The sequence below is a fragment of the Equus asinus genome, chromosome 22 (genome assembly GCF_041296235.1).
Source record: "Equus asinus isolate D_3611 breed Donkey chromosome 22, EquAss-T2T_v2, whole genome shotgun sequence".
Lineage (NCBI taxonomy): Eukaryota > Metazoa > Chordata > Mammalia > Perissodactyla > Equidae > Equus > Equus asinus.
Window position 1 is genome coordinate 44,023,751 of NC_091811.1, and position 21,481 is coordinate 44,045,231.

A 21,481-nucleotide genomic window follows, 5' to 3' on the forward strand; every position below is an offset into this window, starting at 1 on the left:
CCCCCCTCACCCCCGCTTTTTTTAAACTAGGTACAAGAGTCTCCTATGAGATTGAAACAAGTACTACATTTGGGGGTTATAACAAAGAAAGGTTATTTTCATCTCTAACAGTTCCTGGCTGATCACAGTGTTCCATGCCACAGAAAGGCCTGAATAATTTCTTCAAAGAAAGCACTGAAGCCAAGAACTAGCATTCTTTCTGGCTGAACTGCAATTGCACACAGGTTGGCCACTCATTTTGCAGCAGTGTGCTCGTTAGGTCAGCTGAAAGGCTGCCCCCTCCGTTCAAATGCAAAATGAGAAACTTAGACAAAGTAGTGGTGCTTCAGCAAGAAATGATGTCTACAGTGCCCGTTGTTGACATTTTCTCCAATTTTGAATAATGGAAACCTTTATGCTTGTTGCAGTCAAGGACTATTTATTTTTATTTTATCATACATAAGCATCTGTTATTTATATGTAACTATTCAAGTTCTGATGGTCTTCCCCAAAACAGTGTGCTGTGATGGTCAGTGTGAGCCACTTCTCCAAAAACAGCATCAACAAAGGGTCTAAGAAGGTGTAGGTATCCTCTAGTTGCAATTCATTGTTATAAATTACAAAGTCACACTTAACCATAATGCGTCTGTGTGGAAGTGTAAAAGAATTTATTATTCTTATTTTTATTTATGGATTCAAAGTGCTTTTTAAAAAATCTTAAAAATAAATGGAATAATTCCATCAAAATGAAATTAAGTAGTTACAATAATGTCTTTATCTAAAGCATACGAACAACCTGATAATTATTCATAAGGAGAGAAGAATAGCATTATATTAAATTGGACCTCCTAATAAACATGAGTTTTAGTACTATTAAATATCACAACCAATGTGATTCTTTTGAAAACAGCAGAATATAAAGAACATCTCACATTTGCCCATGACCAACAATTAAAATTCCATTTATAGGGGAGGAAAAACAATAAAATTATAGATTTATTGTTTAATGACTTTTATACTGACATTTACGAGTTGAACTGTAGTTACTCTGCAATTAACCAGTGTGAAATGAAACAAATGGCAAGCATGAGGACTAACTTAGCCGGATATGCTATATAAGATCTTTTCTTTATCTAAAATTTTAATATTTTGTTCATCATAGATTTTTACATTAATTTTGAGGTTTTAGAACATTACATTAAAATGTTACTTATCTTTATTACCAATTTTTGTGGGGTCCCCTTAAATTTTGCACCTGAGGCAATTACCTTCTTGTTATTACCAGGGTCCTGGCCCTGGACTGTGTTTAGATATTTTTAAGGCAATAATAAATTGTGATAAATGTAGAAATATATGTCTAGGCAAGATTTCATCCTTAGCCTGTTATCTTAACTAGCTGTCTGTAATAAACTGGCAGTCTTCATATCCCCAGTTATTCAGGGGATGGGGGGACAGATTCACCAAGTCAGCAACCTGGAAAAAGAATAGTTCTCAGGTTCAGTGTTTTCATGTAGAAAATTTTCAAAGGAAGTAATTATAACCCCTTGAGTGTTTTCTAAAAAGCCATTTAGCTGTGATATTATTTGGAACTGGATATGAAATTAGTGCTAGAAGAATTAAATTTGTACTGAAAAAAAGCATGTAAAAATAAAACCAGAAATTTCCTATCTCAAAATTTTGTTTAAATATTGTCATTAGGTTTTATTAACTATGTATTTGTATGTATGTTCAGATCTTTGGATATTGAAGCCATGAAAATAATTTTTAAAGAGTGTCTATATAGTTTAAACCAATTTGCAGATCAAGGTTCAAACTGGAATTTTAGAGGCTAGGTGCTGTTATGAGGAGTACAGAAGACTTAAGAGATAACATATAATTAACAAAAATATAGTCACAAAAATTTCCAAAATGTGTGTATAAAAAAGGTTGATCAGAGCCCGTGCAAAAGAGACTAAGACTGGCCTGGATTAATTAATGCTTTTTCTATTACTTGAGATATGTTGGATAATCTACAGCACATACTATATGCAAAATAATAAATATGAAATATGAAGCAATTAAATTTTACTAGTGACAGTGAAATAAACAGAGGCAGGTGCATTATGAAACTAATGATGTGGAAACCTCCTTATTAGGGTTTCAATTTTAATTAATTGTTTTCCAATCCCATGAGTTGAATCTTGCTTTGCTTATCAAGTCAGAAACCTCAGTGCGTTTTCGTTTGCTGATAAAATACTTTGTGCGCATACCAGAGAAACCTGCTCCTTTGGAAACCCAGGAAAGAAATCCAAGAGAGTCTCGTGAAACCCTTAGACATATATGTTATTCTAATAGGAAATCACATTAGAAATACATCACATTGTACTATAGCTTAAAATAAATGACACTTGCAAAATCTCATTGACTTAGGATCACAGTTAGAACATATTAGAATCTGGGCTAAAACCACTTCTTAGGATTACAAACCAGAATTTTTTCCTCTACACCAGCCTCATTCCCTGTAGTCTTTTCTTGAATGATCAATATGCACATTTTTTCACACTGGCTTTAGGATAATTAGCTGAGCAGCTTAATTTTCAATTAAATTAAAATCAATATCTAGTATCATTTCTTTTATAATGTTACTCTTGTAAACATTCTGCAAGAGACGGGAAACTATATATTTAAGAGGGTATGTCTAGTTTAGACAGTTCAGAAATAGGATATCTAAGAATATTTAATCTATGTTGCTCAGAAAGTCCTCGCCTCGGGATTAACTAATGATAACGTTGATAAGTGAGAGAGATTTGTATCGCTGTTTTTGTGAGCACCTGAGCTGCAGAGTTAGCCAGCAGGATGGGCAGCTATGGGATGTGGTTGCCTATGGCACCATCCAGAATGGCCAATTGTAAAATAAAAATTGGCTTAGGGTGGGTGGTGGACTTCTAATGTAGGTGACTAGAAATAAAATATAGAATCTGTTATTATTTAATAATACTAATTATTTAATCATACCAACTTTATAAAGATTTTTATAGAATTGCAAAAACAATTTAAATGTTCCTTATTCCCTCCCTCTTGCCAAGTGCTATGCAGAGAAAAGGTTGAGTGTGGAAGTGGAGCGGGGGAGGGATGGTTTTCTTTCTCTATGGGTGTGGTCTCTTCAGTGCCAAGAAAGCTTAGGGCAGCATTAGGAGCGAAAACAATGAAATTCCTTTGGAAAATAAATAACTGTTTTCTTCTTCATTTGAGGCTTTTCTCCTTCATCTTAGGCTATGTTCTATGCATTTCATTGGTCTCCTCAGCTCTTGTGCAGTCATGCTGAGGAGGCAGATTGTTTTCTGTTTTGGGGGGTTTTTTTTTGAGGAAGACTAGCCCTGAGCTAACTACTGCCAATCTTCCTCTTTTTTGCTGAGGAAGACTGGCCCTGAGCTAACATCCATGCCCATCTTCCTCTATTTATACGTGGGATGTCTACCACAGCATGGCTGGCTTTCCCAAGCGGTGCCATGTCCTCACCCAGGATCTGAACCAGCAAACCCCTGGCCTCCGAGAAGCGGAACGTGTGAACTTAACCGTGGTGCACCGCTGGGCTGTCCCCAGCAGATTGTTTTCTAAATAAAGACATTTGAGATATACACACATAGCAATTTGGATGGAATCACATGGCCAATGTCAAAGGAGGATTCGAACCTGAGTCTTTAGGGCTCCTGGCTCCTTAGAGTTCTCAAGAAATCATGCTTATACTTATATATTAAAGTAAGTTTGCTTGAGGAGAAATCTGGATAACCAGAAATCATAATATTAATTTTGGCTTCACTTCTAACTTTTCGTATAATCTTATTTCTCATATTTATGCTTTATCTGCACCCTAATATAATGTAGACGTTATACAGAATTGTGAATTATTCAAGTGATTCTGAATAGAAGTGTTGTTTCTAAACTGCCTTCAAGTATTTGAATCTTAAAGATAAATTTATTTTTCATATATACTGTATAAGTAAAAAGCAATGAGAATATGTTCTTTCCTAGACTGAAACAGTCACACTCATTTGTCTGTAACCATACACTCTTGCATTCACTTTATGGTAAGATGAGTTCCATAGTCAAGTACCTAGAACAGGAATTTTAATTGTAATGTGAGCAGTTTAAAGCCAGAGAGTAAACAACTAAAATCTATTCTGGAATTAACATTAAGGAATAAGAAAAATGGAAGGGAACTCTGTAACACTTGTTCAAGTGCTATGCTTTGAAGATAAACTTTATACTTGTAGGATTTTTACCATGTTTTCTATCACCTAGTAATCCAATACTCTGAGTTGAATATTTATGCTCACCAAAAGGGATGCGAGTATCATTCTGTACCTTCATAAGCTCAAATTTATTATTCAACAGATGTTGGGAAGCCATTGAATGTATCTGAACAGGCCAATCAGATGATTAAGGCTGTGAAGTAGGAATATTTATCTGGAATCAGTGTGTAGGATAAAGTGGAAAGAGGAGGTTAGTTAGAAAGTTGTGGTTATCTAAGCAATAGAAAGAAGGGCTTCTGTAGGGTGGGACAGGGAGACTAAAAATGGTGTAGACTCCAATAAGATTGCCACTTTACACACATTTACTTTCCAAGAGAAGTGGAAGTAAAATGCACTAATGTTTCAAGCTTAGATAAATGAGGAAGAAGGGACTGATAAATACTGAGCCTTACTGTGTGCCATCCACGGTATGTCATTTACACATATTATCTCATCTAATAATAACTGAAATACAGTCCACAGGAAAATAAAGAAGTTGTGAAGGGGATTAAAGAAGAGGGGCACCATGAGTTTCAGACAAAGGAGACCTCTAGCAGCATCTGGAAACTCAAGAATTGAGCATCAATGGTTCTGAAACTAAAGTGAGAGATCTAGAAATGATTGTTGAAAATGTGAAGGTGTATGAAAGAACTCATTTATGTTCAGAGAGAAAAGATAAGAAAATGATAGTCAGATTTTGCGTAATGTCTGCTCTTTTTATTGGATGACAGAAAAAACGTAAGCCAATGATAAGGACAGAAAAGCCAAGACAGCTGGCAGAATGCCCCAAATAGTGCTGTATTGTAAACACCAAAGAAAAAAGAGCTTTAGAAAGGAAAAATTAGACAATACCAAGATATACTGTAAAGAAAATGAGGAGAAATTGGGTTAAGAACAAAGCTTTATATTTTGAAATTAGAAAGTAATTAGTGATACAAAAAATTTAAGAAAGGAGAAACAAATCTATAGCTCTTTGTGAGAAAAGTCAAAATTCAGAGACCAAGCCAGGATATGGCAGATCTAACCCAAAACAATATTTTTTGGGGGAGGGGATGTTCTTGGTGAAAGTGTAGTTTGGGGAACTTTGGGGAGCTCTGCTGGAGAATGCAGCCAAGCTGAGGCATTCAAACTGTTTCAGTAGTAGACTTGGAGATAGCAGGTCCAGGTTCAATGTGGAAGGGACTGAGAGATGAAGCAGAAACAAAGTAGGGAAATAGATATCTGTAACATTTATGGGATGAGAAATTCTGGGTAAGCTCATTCACTAAGATTCAAAAAAGGCAAATGAAGCATTGTGATCCTTGGAGAGTCCTGATACTGTAATCTGGATTCTGGGTTTAATCGAAGAACCAATGTCTTGCTGCAGGAAGGAGATCGTGTCTTGCTAGGTAATATCTTGTGGTCACCGTAGCCCTGGCGCTCAGAAAGGGCCTAGCATAATATACATTCTGTAAATAAGCCAAGTGTTCAGTAAATGAATGAAAAATAGTGGGGAACCATTACAGGATTTTGAACAAGGGAGTGAAATAATTAGGATAACATTTTAAAAAGGTCACTCTGACTGCAGTAAGCATTATAGATTTGACCTGGGAACAATTGTATGCAGTTAGGCTATTGCATAAACATGTATGAGAGTTGTGGAAGAAATGACCATATTGTCTAAATGGAGATAAAGAGAAGTGGATAGATTTGAAAGATGTTTGAAAGAAGAATCAGCAGAACTTGGTTTTTGGAAGTATGAGATGAGAGTGAGAGAGGGGCCAGAGGGTGCTCGGATTTCTTACTTGAGCAACAGGATGAAAGGTGGTGCCAACAACTAACCAGGAAACCTAAAAAGAGGATTAATTTGGAGGAAGGATAATGACATGATAATGAGTTCAGTTTTAGGTTTGTTAAATTTTATGTCTCTGTGGACCATCCAAGTAAAGATGATCAGTAACCAGTTGGGTTTATGTCTGGATTTGGATTTACCAGCCTAGAGTTGGTCATTAAAAATGTAGATGTGAAGAAAATATACATAGGAAGGAAATAAAACCCAAGATGGATCTGTGAGGAATGTCTTCACTAAAGGATGAACAAAGGAGGTCACAAAGGAAAGTAAGGCGTAGCTAAAGGAGTAGGGACAGAATAAGGAAAATGTGGTGTTGTCTGAATGAAGAAAGCTTTTCCAAACAGAAAGGGGCTTAAGGGTGATAAAGCCACATAAAGGTCAAATAAGATCAGAACTAAAAATATGTGTATCTTTTGAATTACTTGTAATTAGGTGATTGACCTTGATGAGAGAACTTTCAGGGCAGCAGAGGAAGAGGGAGCCATCTGCAGTGTTAGGGAGTGGGTGGGAAGTGAGATCTTGGAGTCAGCAAGTGTGATGGGGAAGCTAGACAGTGTTGAGGGAGAGTGATGTGAGACAGAAATAGAAAGCAAGGGTTCAAGCTCCTCTTTTCAGAAGTTGGGTGTTAGATGATAAAACAGGGCTTGAAGTTTACAGAATTATAATATATCCCCCAGACTTCATCCCAAAGTGACTCCTATTATGTGGAGTCACTTACATGTAGATAAGGTCGGGGTACAAAACACTGACTCTGTGTTTGTTGGTTTGCTCTGTTATTCAGAGTCGTGGACAGGAAAGAGAATAAGCATTTATTGTGAGTCGTTGTTCTCTTTTTTCTCTCTTCTCTCATTTTTCTAAAAGCAGACAAATCCCATAGTCCTTTACCATAGTCCTTTCTTGTTCCATCTTTTTCTCACTTTCCTTATCTTCTTGTTATTCAAAACAGGCCAGAATATTTTATTTTTCCTTCACCTGATGTATGATATAAGGTTCTAGAAGTACTCCTGTCATGGAATTTTGAGTTACCCAGTTTACCCAAAGTATGTGGTTTATGAAAAACTTAAAAGTGCCAAAAAATATCATATTGTTGTGCTTTAAATGATTCCTCTTCTTTAAAAATATAGGTGTATGTATAATCCAAGAGTGATAGTCAAAACATTTAACAACAAAGCAGGTCTTATATCTATATCTGCATCAATATCATTATCTTTATATATCCATCTATCTATATGTACATATTTGCATAAGCTTTCAGTAATTGATCTTCTATAGGCAGAGTGCATAAACACATTACTTTGATTGATATATCATTACTTTTAAAGATTGATACAATGTAGCCACCATATCTCTTGACTCTGATGTTGTTTGTATAAAATAACTTTCAATGAATTTCACTGTATGAAGCTTAATACCTGAATTAAAGGAAACTGAATTTCAGACTTGTTTTATGAAACAAACTGATAAAACATTCTATGTAATCCTGTAGCCTATTTCTCCTCTGCAATGACTGGCTTGGCACTTTCCATTTGAGAAAATGACAGTATGGTTAAGTGCATTTAATTTTTATTCTTATGTTCATCTTCTGGAACAGTGAAGATTCAGACATCTTTCCATCCTTTCAAATGCTCAACAGCTATATTTATTTCTAAAAATATAAAAATAAATGCATAAACCTAGGAATTGATTTTATTATATATACTGTAGTATATAACATTTTGTTGACTTTTATATGTTAAATTTGTGCTGTTGTGAACAGTAGGAAGCTACGGAGACTTCAAAAACGAAAATAAAAAACAAAGTGAAAATAAAACCAAAGGCATTAGCTTTATGGTGATGCTCAGCATTCTTTACTTAAAAAAAAAAAGATTTTTCTGAGCTCTGCTTTATTTATGTTGCTATTCTAAGTACTTCGTGGCAAGTGTTAGACGTGATGTCTGTTCTTAAGAAGCAAACTGTTCACAAAAGATAGAGAACAATTCCAAAACAGTGCATCAGCAAACATTAGTTTACATGATCTATATTTTACACATAATCATTAGAAGCATGTGTTTAGTATAGGATACAAGACTCCTGATGCGGTTTGATCAAATATAATCTTCATGGTACTTATTTTTACCAGCACTCTTAGCATCTCCCATCTCTAAAATTTAAGCTCAATGGGAGCAAGGATGTGTTTGACTTGTTCTCATTGGTTATCACTATATTTGCAATATCCAGAAGTGTCTGGCACATAGAACAAGCTCAATAAACGTTTGTTAATGATTTTTATCATCCTTAACATGAATTCTTAATTCTGTAGTTACTGATGCAATTTTATCATGCAATTGCTTTTTACCTCTCTCATTACCGTATTGATTCATATTCAACATTATCAGTTCAGACTTCCTGACTTTTGTTTGCTTTTTTCCGTGCTTATTTTTAAAGTCATAACTTCCTCATCCTATATGAGTGTAGTTTGAAATTGGTAGTTGATACTGGTTTGCAGAAGGTAGATAGAATCTTATGAGCAAAAACATGGAATTGCAAATGAAGAAGATGGTAAGGTAAGAGAATCACTTGACTGATACACGTGGGCTGAGTTGATCAGTCACGAGAGATGATGACGAAACAATTGAACATCTGAGAATTTCTTTCAGAAATAGGATCTAAAAGTGAGAATTGTTGATAGAAGGAGCCTCACATTTGAAAGAGTTGCTTGGAAGATTCCCAAGTCGCCTGGGCTTTGTGTGGCTAGGGCAGTCTAAGAAGGCAATAGTGATTAGTGTCAGGAGAATTTCAAAGACTAGAATTCATTTTTGGATGATTAAGGGAAGAAATGGGTCTATCAGTAGTTCTATCATCCATAAGAGGAAAATTTGCAATCGCACAAGACAACAAATAGTTGAATAATGATTATAGAAAATATATTTGAGCTGGTAGTAGTCCCCTCATGGATAAAAAATTAACAATAATTGTCAACTTTTGTGAAAATTTTAACAAACAAATAAACAAACTCAAGGTGACAGAGTCTGTGCTTTAAAAAAGTACTTCACCTCTTCCCACTTAGTCTAATTTCACAAATACCTATAGAAATCACACATTTAACTCTCATCTTAATATTTAATTTAGTAGTTATTTAATCTTCTTTAATTATGATAAAAACATTTAAATTATACTATATTCTCCTATTTTTAAGTTTTTTTACCTTTCTTTACTTTTGTTTTTTAAATCAAGGTTTACTAAAATCTTTGAGAAAGAAATTAAAACAACGTAAGTCTTAAGAAGTATTTCTAATGTATAATAAGAAAGTGGTCACTTTTCTTTGTATACTGCATGGAGGAAAGATTTGTTTTAATAACTTCACATGCCAAATTTGAAGAAGAGCTAACATAATCTAATGAAGAGTTAGATTAATTTTTTTAACATAATGCATGTGTATTTAGGTAGATTTCCTTCTTAGATTTAATTTTGGGAAATGTTTAGATATGAAGTATAACTACCTAGAAGTTTGAGTAGTTTAGGTTTAGCTCTCCAGTTTTGTTCTCCATTACATTTTTCGGTACAAAATAAGTATATATCTTTGTCTACATCTCTGTAAGTCTGATATCCTATTGATGGGTAACTATGTAGGTATATTACGACTAGGCCATGGTTCCTCTTTATTTTTGTATTGTTTACTTCTTCCTTCATTTGAACAGCTTTTTTTTTCCCCAAATCCGTGAACATGTAGGTCTAGAAATCATCATTCAGAAGACAAGGTGTACAGATAGCTAAATCTATGAATTTCACAAAAGACTGCTGAAAGAGTTAGATGGTTTTGTAATTTGTAGGCACCAGCCAAGTTTTTACAACCCAAGGTGAAGGTTAAACACAAAGAACAAACACAATGGCTTCTTGAAATGGCACAAAATTGCCCTAGGAAGTATGGCCAAAAATAAACAAGTGAACAAAAACAAACCTTAGCGATCAATATGAGGCAAAAATGTACTGTAAGGTAAGTAGTATGCTACTGCATAGTTACTTTATGAGTCAATTACAGATATAGATGGATTCTTAATATTATAAAACAAATGTTTATTTGATTCATGCAGTGTGGGTTATTAATTATCTATTGTAAAAAGTACAAAAGCAATTATTTAGGGCATTTGCCTCATTCCACATGGTGAGCTGTAATGTTATTGCAGCCCATAGCACTGATATTTCTCTATTATTCTTTTGATTTATACGTCTATTCTCATGATTGAGTTCAGAATTCCTACAACGTTCTAAGACAGATAAGACCAAGAGTTCATACTGTTATGCCAGTTACTGGGCACATAAAAGTAAAGCCTTTGTAAATATACTAAAGTTCATTGAATTGTATACTTAAAATTGGTCAGTTTCATGGTATGCAAATTACATCTCAAAGCTACTTAAAGAAAAGGTAGAATCAGGACAGATTTCACTTGCAGCCACTACTGATTTGTGACTTGGGATAGTCGGGTTTTCTGTGAAATACAATGGTGTCAATTATTCATCCCCCTTTTTATGTCTTAAATTGCTCCTTTCCCTCTGGATACTTTCCTAACTACAAAAGTGTCCAGAGAGCTTCCATTATTAAAAACAAACATGAAAGAAAACAAATCTTTCCCCATTCCTCATTCCTCTTTTTCTGCCTTCTCCTAAGTTTTAGATTTAAAAAAATAGTCTGCACCCTTTATTTCTACATTTTTATCCTCCATGCTATTCTCTTCTTGTAGGTGAGGCGGATTGGCCCTGACCTAAAATCTGTTGCCAATCTTCCTCTTTTTTTTTTCTCCCCAAAGCCCCAGTACATAGTTGTATATCCTAGTTGTAAGTCCTTCTAGTTCTTCTATGTGGAATACCCCCACAGCATGGCTTGAGTGGTATGTAGGTCCACACCCAGGATCCAAACTCATGGACCCCAGGCTGCCAAAGCGGAGTGTGTGAACTTAACCAACACACCACCGGGCTGGCCCCCTCTGTGCTATTCTGACAGCTTCCTTTGCTATTGGATTGAGACTGACTTTGCAGAATTCACTAGTTACTCTTGAATTGCCAGCTGGAATGGTTTCTGCACAGTTCTCATCTTCCTGGAACTCTCTGAAGAAGGGGACATTCTTAAGAAGCTCTTTTCATTAACATACTTTTTGTTTGTTTTTGGCTTCAGTGATCCTATTTTTAACTTGTTGTATCCCTTCTCTGATCACACTTTTACAGTGTTATTTCTTTTTTGGCTCATCTTGTAGGTCCCATCTCTCCCAGTCCTAGATTCTTCCCACATAGCTTCTCTCCTTCTTTTGGCATTAGCTCTCAAACTTCTATAATACTAACACCCAAAGCCCTGATTCTAGCCTTGATCACTCTCTTAACTCCAGGTACATATTTTCAACTTCCTTTTGATTTCTTCATCTTCTCTCACTGAACCTTAAAAAAAAGTCATCTTCCCTCTTTCCCCAGACTCTGTCTCCCAATCTTCATTAGTAACATATCCATACATCTGGTCTACCATGCTAGAATGTTCAGAGGATCTGATTTCTATCTCTTTTTTTCATTCCTATATCCAGTCTGTTATCAAGTCCTGTCAATTCTGTCTTGAAATTTCTTTCATATGTATAAAACCTTTCTCTGCTTTCATAGTAATAAACTCTTGCCAAGACTTAAAGGCAAGAAAGGAGTTAACATTACATATTCAGTCTAGAAACACAGAATTTCCTCAACACCTTACTCTTTGTAACTCTCCAGGTGGCCCTCATGGCACAGAGTTCAGCATAATGTAAAAGAACGAAGTCTTTAGGACCAGCCCAGTGGCACAGTTGTTGTTTGCACATTCTATTTTGGCCGCCTGGGCTTCACTGATTCGGATTCCAGGTGTAGATCTACGCACCACTTGTCAAGGCATGCTGTGGCAGGCATCCCACATATAAAGTAGAGGAAGATGGGCATGGATGTTAGCTCAAGGCCAGTCTTCCTCAGCAAAAGGAGGAGGATGGTGGCAGATGTTAGCTCAGGGCTAATCTTCCTCAAAAAAAAGAAAAGAACAAGATCTTTAGAGTCAGGCCAGGACTGATGCCATCATATATGGCATATTTCTGTGAATTAGAAAGATTCCTTCTAAAATATACATTCTTTAATTTTAAAAAATAGCCATAGCACTGATTTTGTAAAAAGAAAAAAGCTTTACTGCCCTCTGTGGGAAAATTTCTGTAATGAATATACAAATCTACACCATCAATTCTCTTATATGTAGAGTTCTAAGGGTGCATAAATTGCAACCATACATGGTAGCTCTGAATAGATCTCTGTTGTTCAAATACTGACCCCACAGTTTAGTAACTATATAACCTCAGTAATATACTTAACCACTTTAAACTTCAGACTCATGACCTATAAAATGTGACTAATAACACGATCTTTTTCAGAGCATTTTTAGCAACAGTAAATAAGAAAATATATTTGCAAAATTAGCAATTTCAAATTTACCTGCAGATGGTCTCAGTCTACCACCTCAATAGCACAAATCCTTTTAAGATTGCCAGATTGTGGAATTCCTTACACTAATGTGAAGGGAAGATGAATATACTGCTGGTTTGAACATCTCACTGTAAATCATTACATTAAAAATTTTGTCTTCGAGAATATTTCACTTGAAGACATTCCAAAAGAAGCAGAGGAATGGTCATCTTATTTTTTTAATGACTAAAGATGTAGCCTAGAACCAAATGTTTATTCCTGAATATTGCTGCTGTGCTATTTCAGCAAAACAGCAAGAAAACTTTTAACAGACTACAAGAAAGCATCTTGGCTTCACCATTTCCATGTTATGATCATATTTTATTATTCTCCCATTTCAGGGGTTGACAAACTACAGGACATGGCCATATCCAGCCCATGTAATGTTTTTGTAAATAAAGTTTTATTGGGACACACCCCCACACACATTCATTTATGTATTGTATAGACTGCTTTCCCACTACAGTGATGGAGCTGAGTAATTGTCACAGAGAACATATGGTCCGCCAAGCATAAAATATTTACTATCTGATGCTTTACATAAAAAGTTTGCTGACTCCTGCCTCTGCCTTTTTGATCCCTTTTAAAATATCAATTCACTTGAACTTCCATTTTGCTCAATTCTATACATAAAGAAATACAAAGATTGTATTAATTTGGAGTATGGTAAGTCTTATTTTTCCTTCCAAAACATCTTTTAAGGATGAACAATGGAAAGCTAGTTGCAATATGCTGCCTTCAACACGCACAGTTCCTTAGGTTTTGTTAAAAACCAAGTAATACAAAAACTAAAGCAGAACAAACTGTTCTTTTTCACTAAATTTTCATTTGCACTACCTACAAAATATTTCCTATGAGAAATAAGCTTTTCAACAACTGGTCTTTTTCCTTCTTTTGAACTAAAAAGTGATAGTGAAGAAAAGTCCATTTTATAGTCAGAAGCGCCAGATTTGATGACACAGTAACTGAATTAGTTCCTTGTTGGAAACTATTTTTGATTGAAACTCAGGGAATCCTGTGAGTATTTATTTTTTTCATTAAAGCAAGAAGTTGAAACCATACCTTTCACATGGAAAAATAATCCCAATTTTGCAAGATTTTTAAATAATATGTTAAAAACTTGGTGAATAATAGTTTCTCAATTAATTGTAGCTATTATTTCTATTGTAAAGATTAAGTTAATCAAGTAAAATATGTCAAAATAATTCAACATATTTTTCAAAAAGTCTATTTAAATCTCAATTCTCCATCTGTTTGTTCTGAATTATTTAACAATTCTTTCTGTGTGTCACTTCCAATTCTTTAAGACAAATAAGAATTTAACCTTCTCACCTTTTTCACCTGCCACTTAAAAGAGTTCTAGGGAGACTTATAATTCAAAAGCTAGTTGTCTGGTGTCATTTGGATGTGTAGATACACCTAAAGTTATAATTAGCTATGGAGCAACAAAATATACATCAGCTTTAAGAGCTCTATTTTTACCATGCTTTCCAATGTCCTAAATATCTATGGCCAGAGATTGGACCTTAAGTATAAGTACATCCTCGAAGAAGTTTGCTGTCATTTAAGACATTCTTTGTAATATGTTTTAGAGTAAAATTGTGAAAGTTAAGTTTTACTATTATTAACTGTGAAGCAGTTAAGAAATACTTTGGGATCCGATATAGAAAATCCTCAAAGTTAAATGAAAATGGGAACAGGAACGAAATCTCTTTTTAAAATAAGAATTTGATCCGCGCCAGCCGGGTGGCGCAGTGGTTAAGTTCGCACATTCCGCTTTGGCGGCCCCGGGTTCGCCGGTTCACATCCCGGGTGTGGACATGGCACTGCTTGGCAAGCCGTGCTGTGGTAGACGTCCCACATATAAAGTAGAGGAAGTTGGGCACAGATGTTAGCTCAGGGCCAGTCTTCCTCCGCAAAAAAAGGAGGGCTGGCAGCAGATGTTAGCTCAGGGCTAATCTTCCTCAAAAAATAAAGAAATAAAATAAAATAAAAAAGAATTTGATTATGAAAAGTACCTTTCCCCTGATATTAAAATATAGGTGTAATCAAAATACAACAGGATACATTTTGGCTGGATTATGAAAGATTTTCATATCTGAGTGTAGTTCAATGCAGTTCTGGTTCCTGCTCCTGCCATTGTTAGGAGGACTCATTTTAGGCTAGAAATCTAAATCTCCCTAAAGTCAGTATAGTTCTGGAGGAAATCTAAGGAGTTTGAAGTCTAAGGAGTTTGAAGTTAGAATTTAGTCTGGATTCCTAAGATTTTCTGGGCCATGTATCTTTCTCCTAAAAAGGCTTCAGACCAAAGTGTGATCTATATTTTATATTCTATTTTAGACCCTAGTCCTACAAAGTTTAAAAGTTACCTACTTTGGGGACTATGGCTTATTCAGTACAAGGATATAGTAGATAAGGATAAGAAGAGATGCTCTGTGCTCTTGTTATACCAGAAACACCATACACCAAGACAAACAGATTTTCACGTATCCTAGGATTTGAAGTAATCGGAAACCAGTGTGGAGTATTTATGTACAATGAGTATAGCCAAAGATAGAAAAACATAGTTCGGGGAAAATTAGAAGAAGTTATCAAGGTTGGACAAAATGATTGTGAGAATCAAACCTATCTCATAGTGTGTGCAAGATGGGCATACTGGAAAGGTGATAGATAGACTTGTTATATGTGGATCCCAGTTGGGAGAGGGGATAATGAATCATCTGAATGATTAGGCTTTGAAGTTTATGGCCATTAGGGATTTGGAATATTTGAGATGAAGATCTGAAACATCAGCCAAGAATTTATTTAGTTAATACGAACTACAATATGGTTTTAGGATATCCAACATATAAAATAAAATTTGAAAAGATTTCTCATACTTGTCTTTGTCTCATATTTTCATGGAAAATGTCTTTTTTGAGAAAAAGAATGACCAAGCCTCATTTTATGGTTTATCACAAAATTCCATGAATCAAAATAGAAGGACTTTAAGGAAAGGTCAGTGCACTCTAGTCAAGCCTCTGGTTTTGGTTAGAGGTTCAGGAATCATTGACTAGGAAGGGGGAAGTGTTTCCTAGAATGACTGATCACAAAAAATTCTTTTTAAAAGAATTTTATGCAAGGGTGTGAGAAATCTCTCTTCTTTATGAAGATGGCATGACTCATTAATGAATCAGGCTTTGTCTTACACTAGAAAAAAATCATATGCTCATTATTAATGTTACCTCTGTTAGCAATTCTGTCTCTCCCATAAACAGCTAAAAGTAGGAGCCAAATGCATGAAAATAAATTGAAAGTGAACCAATTGAAGATCCTTGAATTGTAAGTAAGCAGCAAAAGGAACGATGATCTTGGGATGTGAACAATGACTATATTAGGCCTCCTACGCCGTCTTTGTCCATATCGGTAAAGTGCTAGGAAGAGGTGAACCCACAGCCGTATCTGTGGGACAGAGGGCCTCAAATGAGACGAAGGGTGAAGTCAGACATGGAGAGATTTCATGTAAGCCACTGCACTCTCACACTTGGGGCTCTATCCTACTGAACATCTGTCTGGATCATTCAAAATGGAAAATTTAAATTTCAATTCAGACTGGGCCATTGAACACAGCCCCCATCCTGTGTTGAATATGTATCAGAGATCCTGGGTAAACTTTCTTCTTCTTTCCTAGTGGCACCATCAGAGGTGAGTATTTCTCTCCCATGTAAGGAACAACTTAAATGTAGTATGAATTTTATCTTATTGTGTTATATGGGATAAGAGGAGGCTTGGTCATTGTTATTTCTGCTTTCCATAAAATTAGTCACCAAAATGAAGTACTGGAACAAGAGAACCCAAAAACAACACCATTAGGTGAATACAGCAGCATAAAAGTCCTTAACTTTAATTTTCTCTGCATGTACACTGTGTTTTCTCAATTGTTCTTTATTACAGTCAAAATGGACTTTATTGATTTACTTAATGCCTGTTTATATTTTGGTTTCTTGACATGTTTTCATATTTTCTTAGGAGAAAAGAATGCCTTTCGCTTAGAATGGCAATGTAAATGATCAAAGTAACAGATTTGGAAATCGAGTGTTCTCTTTTCTGTTCTCTTCCTTCTACTAATTTTTCATTAGTCATCTTGTGAGATCAACTATTCTTTAGAATACTTCTTGTATGTAATTTTGCCTTGTCACATAAGAATTGAAATTCAATTTTGTAACAAAACAACATTTGACTGGTTTACTTTTCAAGCTGGCTGTAATTGACAAGTGTGTCTAATTCTTGAGCAAGAGGTCTATAATTCTCTGATATGAAAATACTGAATAATAAAAAACGTCTGGAAAACATTTCTTTGTCCTCAGCCCATCGCGGTTTTCCTCCTTCATTAAAAGAAACAAATGTTCTTAAATGCCAACTCCACTTTTTTAATTGACCAGAGGAAAGCCAGTATCAGCCCCCTCTATCTTATTGATCCAATGAACATTCTTCAGTCGTCATCTGATTTGCTGTCAGCAACACTCCACGCTCTTGCTCAGTCGGGTCCCTCCTTCCACAGACCCTTCCTCTTGACTTCTGTCATGCCATGTTTTCTTGGTTTTCCTGGGTTTCTTTTTTCTCTTCAGTCTCCTTTGTTGGTTCATTTTCCTCTGCTCATTCTTTAAATGCCTGCGTTCTTCAAGGCTCTTCTCACTTTCCCAACTCTTCTACGTAATGCAATAAAGCTAAGTCTTTAACAACACAGGCTATATAAACTGACTACCTAGGTTTAATCATGTGCTTTAGTTTTTTATTGCTGTGTAACAAATTACCACGAACTTAGTGGCTTAAAACAACACTCGTTTAGTATCTTACAGTTCTTTAGGTCAGAAGTCCAGATGGAATTTAGCTGGGTCCTCTGCTCCAAGTCTTAGCAGGGTGAAATTAAACTGTTGGCTAGAGCTGAGGGCTCAGCTGAGGCTGAGGTCCTCTTCTAAGCTCATTGGTGTTGACAAAATTCAATTTCTTGTGGTTGTAAGACTAAAGTCTCCATTTTCTTGATGGCTGTCGGCCAGGGGCTATTCTCAGCTCTTAGGAGCTTTCTGCAATTCTCTGCCATGTGGGCCCCTACATAGGCCCTCTTACACTTCTAGTTCTGACATCAGGATAGGCCCAATCCCTTTTAAAAGGATAAACTGATTTTATCCAAGCCCACAAGGATGTCGTTTTTAGTTTTCATTAACTCAGTCAACTGATTAGTAATTAAATCATGGGAATTATATCCTATCACATTTACAGGATCTGCCCCTGTACACCAGAGTTTGGGAATGTTGGAGACCATCTTAGAATTCTGCGTACCACACCCTAGTTCTGCCACTGTGTGAATTTGGCAAGTTATATAATTTCTATATGTAATTTCTCTGTGCCTTGGTTTTCTCTTCTTTAAAGTGGCATAATAAATAAAATATTTTATGTGGTTATTATGAGGATTAAGTGGATTGATACATGTAAAACCCTTAGAACAGTGCCTGATACATAGTAAGAGCCTGCAAAGATTCAGTTATCCTTATTAATGTATTTTCTCCCCAAAGGAAATCAATCCACTCCTAAGACATCAATATTACTGTTATTCCTATGACTTCCAAATTTGTATCTTTAGTCAAGATCTCTTTTCTGAGCTTCAGACACTTAAAATTTCCTACTTCACATCTCCACTTGGATGTCTAATAAGCAATCCCAGTGCAATTTGTCTAAATCTAAATTCATGATTTTACTTGTAAACGTGATCCTTTCTAGTGATTCTTATCACAGTAAATAGTACCCTTTCAGGAAGTTCCTTATACTTTCCAATTTCCTCTTCCTTTCCTATCATTAATTTATTTAAAAACAACTTTTTTGAGTATCTACTGTGTGCAGAGCATTGTGGCAAAGGATATAATGGTCAGTAAAACAGATGCAATCTCTGCCCTCATAGAGCTTACAATCAAGTGAGAGAGACAGATTATACTCTATCCCCCAGATCTTATTAAAACAAACCCATTTTCTCAATCTCTTTTGCAAATTCTACTAGTCAAAGCCATTATCTCTCTTTCCTGCACTAGAGCAATAACCCCTCACTGGGTTCCTACATTCGCTCTTCCTCCACTTTCTCTTCCCCTCACCAGAGCTACCATCATCAGGGAGATCTTATTACCTCACTCTTCTGCATAAATCCTTTCAATGGCCCCCTGTAGTGTGTAAGGTGAAAACAAACCTTCTTTGTAGCCTGCCATGGCCCTGCCTAACCTCTCTAGCTTTGTGCACCCCTAGTCACCCCTCCATTTTTATGAGGAAAAGAGGCTTATGGCCTCTTCCTGCTCCTCAACTGTGCCACACTCCTTCATGCCTCCGCGCTTTGTACCTGCCAGTCCTTCTAAAAAAGGCACTCTCTCCCTTTCCTCCTCTGTCTTTGCCTGATAACTCTCAGCTTAAATTTTATTCCTCATGGAAGTCTCCTCTGATCCCACTGGACTAAATCAGGATCCCCATTACATTGAAAGTACTGTGTGAGTCTTCTTCTTGACATTTAACATGGTCTATTGTTATGTATTGATTTAAGTCATTATTTGATTAATATCTCCTACCATTCTGGAGGAGGGATGTTTGAAGCAATATCTAAAAGATGAGCTTCAACTATATGAAAAACTAGATTTCACAACTCCGTTTTATTTGTGAGGGAACATGACATAGTGTATATTTTAAATGTAAAGGCTAGTCTCAGAATGTGCATTTGATGAACAAGCTTCCTATGCAACTACTTCTGTGTCAACTCGGACCAAGCTGACCCTGATAGTATTTGGAAGGGAACATGTTTACGGTCATAGGGTTCCCAAAGACCTGAACAACAATGTGAGAAAGTGTTCTGTAAACTATAAAATTCAACACACAATTTTTGTTGCTGGTATTTTTGTTAATAGCACCAAAATGTCAGTGTATCCAAATACTTAAGCTAGGTTGAATTTGATGCATTTGATTGCACCCAAATACTCGGTTTTCTCTACCAAATGTTTTAGGTCTACTTGATTCTTTTTCCCCTTAATTTTACAAATGTGTGTGCGTGTTATCTATCTATCAGTATGTATACACACATATGAGATACACACACACACACACACACACACGGTGTATGTATGCTGTATATGGTGTATACACGTACTCTAAAATAAATTTCATTCTAGTGTCAGTATCATAAAATGGCGCAAGTTCAGCAATGTTATTATAGTTTTATTTAAAAGTTAATTTTTAATAGAATTCAATAATGCTGAATAAGATGTTATTTGGCGTATAAACCGTCAACAGGTTTTGCAAACAATAAAAAAGTCAAATCCCTTTAGCTTAAATGTTTACTGATTTTATAAAGGTATTTTACAAATATGCTAAAACTATGCTATAATGGTCAAAGCAATAAATAAAAACTTCCAGAGGATTAAAATGCAACTAATTTGTCATAGGAAATATTAAAAATCATTGCTAAAAGTAAAAATATCTTTTTCTTTAAGCTAACTGAGTATTATTTCATAATTATCAATTTGTAGATACCCACTTTGGATCGTTTCTGAAACTGAATTCAGAACAATCTTAAGGTAAGCTTTTTACTTGGGGTACGGGTGTGTGAGTGTTTGTGTCTGTGTGTTTCAGTTTAAGGAATAAAAATATGTGGCAAAACTATGTGTAATAGAATATTCTAGAATGTTGAAACATATTTCTAGTTACTGAGCACCTAGCAATTTTCTGGTTTGTGACACTCAGTGATATTGGTTCCATTTTATCTTTTTGTAATATTTCTCAATTTTAAAAAATACCAAAGCATATGATAAATTTCTTGATGACTACTTATTAAATGTCCTCTCAGTGCCCTCTCTGAAAATTCCCTTACAAGTAAATCACTGGGAAATACGCAAAGCAACTAGGGAACAATTAATACTGGATAGTGTAGCGCTCAATATTGCTGAGTTAACAGGTGCTGGAATGAGTTATCAAACGTGAGCTAGAGTAATGAAGACATCATGGAATTAATAATAATAATAAATAATAATACCAACAGCAATAATAATACTATTTACTTAACCTTATAATCCAAGCACTATACTAAACACTTTATGTGCTTTATGTAATACAATCCTCACAATTTTATGAAGCAAAAGTATTATTATTCTTGTTATTATTATTAATCTCATTTTACAACGAGAAACCTGAGGCTTATCTAAAGTTATGTGGCTGAGGCCTATCTAACACCCAAATTTTGGGGTCCTGCCCCTATGTAAACTACCTGGAAAAGATAAGAATTAAGTAGCATTTTGCAAATTTTGGATTGAGGAGACAGTGGCAAGGGAACTTTTTTTTTTTGAGGAAGATTAGCCTTGAGCTAACATCTGCTGCCAAATCCTCCTCTTTTTGCTGAGGAAGACTGGCCCTGAGCTAACATCTGTGCCCACCTTCCTCTACTTTATATGTGGGACGCCTGCCACAGCATGACCTGCCATGCAGTGCCACGTCCACACCCGGGATCCAAACTGGCGAACCCCGGGCCGCCAAAAGTGGAACATGCATGCTTAACTGGCTGTGCCACAGGGGCTGCCCTGCAAAGGAACTTTTTGAGGTATGAAGATCACTAACGAAAGCGTGAAAGATGATATAGATGTGCACTGTGCTCATGAGACAAGTTGGAATGAAGAGCATCTAAGGATAACACAATAAAAATTGTATAGCCAGAGCAGATGGAGGCTGTGGACAGATTTTGGTTGGTAATATTGTGTTCCAGTTTCATCTCCGGTGTTGTCTATGTGACTACTAAGTTGGATTTTTACAGTTGTATTGTTGAGTACAAGAATTCACAATCTGGTCAGGGTGATCAATTAAAAAAAATTAACGATAAAATACTAGAATTAGGTAGGATCTTTGAAAATTA

General features: G+C 35.7%; 1 protein-coding gene across 21 annotated transcripts in view; it reads left to right on the plus strand.

Moving 5' to 3' along the window:
• CNTN1 (contactin 1) overlaps positions 1–21,481 on the plus strand; it is a 342,078-nt gene that overhangs the window by 69,269 nt on the left and 251,328 nt on the right. For 18 of the 21 annotated variants that reach the window (XM_044756131.2, XM_014827746.3, XM_070493919.1 and 15 more), the window contains one exon: positions 20,109–20,156. The exons of the other annotated variants lie outside the window; for them this stretch is intronic. The gene's annotated coding sequence lies outside the window, so the exon portion shown is untranslated. The remainder of the gene's footprint in view (positions 1–20,108; positions 20,157–21,481) is intronic. 21 annotated transcript variants of the gene reach the window in all.